Here is a 4,698-nt window from a genome sequence, read left to right as displayed (position 1 = left end):
TTATTACCTTTTCAGTGTTAATCTATTGGGGAATCATTTGATAATGTTTCCATTATTTGTCTGTAAACGGCATTCCAAAAACCTCACTCAGCTTTAAATTTTAACAGTTTAAAATCGAGGGAAGTCTTTTAAAGGGACACCACATATATTTAATATCAGGTCCTTAGAGATTGCTGAAAAAAAAAAGTTTGACTTCTCCCCTCCTAACCCTAGTTGCATTAATTTTATTATTAAGACTGAAAAAGTCTATTTTTTCTTTTGTGATCACCTTTATCCCTCATTTGGTTAATAATTCACCCCTTAGTCATCTCTTGTTCTAGTTTTCTTCCTGTTAGTATTATGCAACCTTTAATATTCAGATCCCATATTAATTTTGTTTATTGTAGTATATAGTGTAAAATGGTGATTCTAAACTTAATTTTTTCCAGACTGCTATTCAGTTTCCTCAGTAATTCCTGTTGAAAAGGGAATTGTTTCCTGATTACTTTTACCATCTTGGCATTACAAAATGTAGCATTAAAGCTTAGTAAGAGATATAGCTAAGCAAAGTCATCCAAAATGAGTTTAAAGAATAACAATGGAAGTACAATAAAGGAAAAGAGAAAATCTTGGCAAAAATTTTAATAACTTTTCTCACAACAAGGATAGTAGTACAAGTATATATTCACTTTAAATTGCATTTCTGGAAATGCTAATAGAAAAGGGTGGAGTGGGGATTGGGTCAAGTATACATAGAGGAGACCCATGCTGAAGTCATTAGGGTGTCAGGTTAATGATTCATAAGGTATGTGAAGAGAGGGGGCAAAGAATTAAGAAAAACTTTGGACGTTATTCCAACTTCTCAAAAAGGTGAAAAAGAGAACATTGACAAGTATTGATTTATATGCCTACTTTCTCATCTATATAAAATAAATTTTCTTAAGAATACTAGACACATGTGAACTGATACAACCATCCTAGAGAACAATTTGGAACAATGCCCAAAGGACTATAAAACTGTGCATACTCTTTAATCCAAAATACCACTTCTAGGTCTGTATCCCAAAGAGATCATTAAAAAAGGGACAAGGACTCTGATGTGGTGGCAAAGAACTGGAAATTGAGGGGATGTCCATCAACTGGGGAACAGCTAAACAAGTTGTGGCATATGAATATAATGAAGTACTATTTTTTATAAGAAATGATGAGCAGATGATTTTTAAAAAAAAACCTGGATTTACATGAACTAATGCTGAGTGAATAGAACCAGAACATTGTACAATGATGAATTTTGAAATACTTGGCTCTTTCTAGCAATTCAGTGGTCTAAGACAGTTCCAAGTGACTCATGATATAAAATGCTGTCCACGTCCAAAGAATTAGAGTCTAAATGTAGATCAAAGCATACTATTTTTTTTCTTTTTGTGATTTTCCTCTTTGTTCTGATTCTTTTTTTCACATGACTAATGTGCAAATATGTTTAATATGATTGTATATGTACAGCCTATATCAGATTGCATGCCATCTTGGAGGGGAACAGAGGGAGGAAGATACAATTTGGAATGCAAAATCTCATAAAACTGAATGCTGAAAACTACCTTTGCATGTAATTGGGGGGGAAATATTAAATGGGGAAAAAAGAATATTAGATACAAAGAAATCAAAGATATCTAAAAATGCTTTAAATCACTATTGATTAGAAACATGCAAATTAAAACTACTGTGAGATACCACCTCACATCAATCAGATTGGCTAATATGACAAAAAAAGGAAATTGGATATTGGAGGGGATGTGGAAAACTGGGACACTAAAGCACTGTTGGTGGAGTTGTGAACTGATCCAACCATTCTGTAGAGCTATATGTGCATACCCTTTGATCCACCAATACCACTGCAAGGTCTATATGCCAAAAACATTCAAAAAAAAGGGGAGGAAAGGACCATTTGTACAAAAAATATTTATAGCAGCTTGTTTTATGGTGGCTAAGAATTGGAGATCAAAGGGATACCCATCAATTGGGGAATTGGCCAAACAAGCTGTGGTATGTGGTCTATGAGTGTAATGGAATATTATTGTGCTGTAAGAAATGACAAGCAGGATGACTTCAGAAAAACCTGGAAAGACTTACAGGAGCTGATGCATAGTGAACAGAACCAGGAAAACATGCACAGTAATAACATCATTCAATGAATTGTTCAAAAATTCAAATATCATTCAATCAATTAAATGACTTAAGTTCTTCCCAGCAATACAATGATCCAAAAGAATCCCAAAGGACTAATGATAAAGCATACTATCCACCTTCAGAGAAAGAACTGATAATGCTTGAATACAGACAGAACCATACTATTTTCAATTTGGGGTTGATTTTCTTTTTTAGTCTTCTTATACAAAATTACTAATATGGCTATGTTTTACATAATTGCACATGTATAACCTATACCTGATTTCTTAATCTCAGAGAGGAGGGAGGGAACAGAGAGAGGAATAGAATTTAGAACTCAAAAATTTTAAATAAAAATGTCTAAAAAAATGTTTTTTAAATACTACACATCAAACACGCTAGCAATCATAGGATTTTTAGAAATGGAACTTCAGAAGTCACCTAATCTCTCAGATCACATGCAAAATTTAGTGCTCCCTCCACCACCACAAATCTGACAAGTAGTCATCTAGCTTCATCTTGGCAAAAATGTCCAATTAGAAGAAACTGATTACTTCCCTCGAGGCAACTAATTTTTACTTTTCAACAGCCCTGTTAGGAGGCTTTTCCTATTATCAAGATTTTATTTACCTCTTTGTAACTTGTTCCTCATTCTACCATCTGTGATAAAATACAGATAAAAGTTTGAGTAAACTACTGTGGTGAGGAGTGGGTTCCTGGTTTGAAACTTCAAGTTTCTCCTCTTAAGCAAAGTTGCCAGAATCTGACTTATGAGATGCTAGCTGGGTAGTGTAAAGAGATTTCCTTCAAATTTACTTTTTTAAGTTGTCAGTGTGTTCATTGGCTAAAACACCACCCATGTTCCTTCATTCTGAAGCCATGACATCAAGTCTATTATTTTCCAGCATGTATCCTGCTTGTTCTTAAGGAATGTCTTCTCAAGTTAATAATATTCACAGTTTTCTCCAGTTTGATCTATTGATACAGAATAAGCAATGTGCCATCTAGAAAAGTCCTCCCTGATTCCTAATTTTTCTATGAAGGAAGACTTAAAAGATAAACTTTTATACTTTCTCTGTAGTAAAAGGCTTTGCAACAATTACCATTGTACCATTTCTGTCTAGTATGAAATTTCTGATGTTAAGAGAGTATTGTGCCCTATTGGAAGGTCTTTCCACATGCATTATATTCATCAGTTTTATCTTTGACATAAAATCTGTAGTGTTCAATAAATTCTGAATTCCAGTGGTTGACAACCCCAAATGCATTACATTGATAAAGGTTTCCTCTTGTATGACTTCTTCGATGTTCCATTACTTATATTTCCTTCAAAAAGGCCCTCTTACAATCACATCCATAAAGCCAGCATTGATAATTATTTAAGCCTTGCAAAACCATGTACATATTTTATTTCACTAGATTTCCAAAGCAACCCTGCTATTATCCCTCATCTACAGAAGGAGAAACTAAAGTCGAGAGGGGTCAAGTGACTTGACAAGAGTCACACAGCTACTAAGGTAGAATTTAACTCAGGTCTTCCTGACTCCAAATCTACTTCATTACCTAAGCGCCTCATCACAGTGTTGAGGTTCCTCTTCGGCATTTTAAAAAGTTCAGTAAGTATTTTCTTCCAATTAAAGGATTTCCTGCAATTATTAAATTTCCCCCCAGTATGGATTGTGATTCTGGGTAAGTTCTAAGCTCCTGTGGAAAGTTTTCACAAATTCATTATCTTTTTTTCCTGTTTCTAAGATTTAATAGTACACAATTTAGTAATTTAATAGAATAAGGTTTAATGTGTCTTCTCTGCCAAAAGCCCTTCATTATATTCCAAAAATTTCTCTCCTATATTAAACTTCTGGTGTTCGGGTGTTTTCTTACAAATGAAGGCCTTCTTACATTCTGAGGAAATCTTTTGCCTTTGGGTTTTCTGACGTTGAGTAAGAATCATCATCCTGCTAAAAACATTCTCACACTGATTACACTGATGTGGTCTTTTCACAAGTGTGAATTTTCTGATGTTGAGTAAGACCTCTCTTCACTCTGAAAGCTTTTCCACAGTCATTACATTCATAAGGTTTCTCTCCAGTATGACATTTCTGATGTTCATTTAGTGCATTCTTGTGATTGAAAGCCTTCCCACATTCATTACATGCATAAGGTTTCTCTCCAGTATGAACATTCTGATGTTCAGTAAGTGTTCTCTTCTGAATGAAGGCCTTCCCACATTCATTGCATTTATAGGGTTTCTCTCCAGTATGAATTTTCTGGTGTCTTATAAGTGCTGTCTTGTAACTGAAGGCTTTACCACAATTTTTACATTCATAAGGTTTCTTTCCAGTATGAATATTCTGATGGTAGAGAAGTCCTATTTTCTGACTGAAGGCTTTCCCACATTCATTACATTTGTAAGGTTTCTCTCCAGTATGAATTTTTTGATGTTGAGTAAGGATTGTACTCTTGGCAAAGGCTTTCCCACATTCATTACATGCATAAGGTTTCTCTCCAGTATGACTTTTCTGATGGTCAGTAAAAACAGATTTCCTGCTAAAA

General features: G+C 34.4%; 1 pseudogene; it reads right to left on the bottom strand.

The window, feature by feature from the left end:
- Positions 1 to 606: 606 nt before the first annotated feature.
- Positions 607 to 4,698, bottom strand: part of LOC138171395 (zinc finger protein 135-like) — a 19,314-nt pseudogene continuing 15,222 nt past the window's right edge.

The sequence above is a fragment of the Petaurus breviceps genome, unplaced genomic scaffold (genome assembly GCF_028583685.1).
Source record: "Petaurus breviceps papuanus isolate PSGF00001 unplaced genomic scaffold, PetGlider_PUasm1.0 428, whole genome shotgun sequence".
NCBI classification, from domain to species: Eukaryota; Metazoa; Chordata; class Mammalia; order Diprotodontia; family Petauridae; genus Petaurus; species Petaurus breviceps.
Note: the sequence above shows the minus strand (reverse complement) of the source record. Positions and strands in the feature narration are given on the sequence as shown.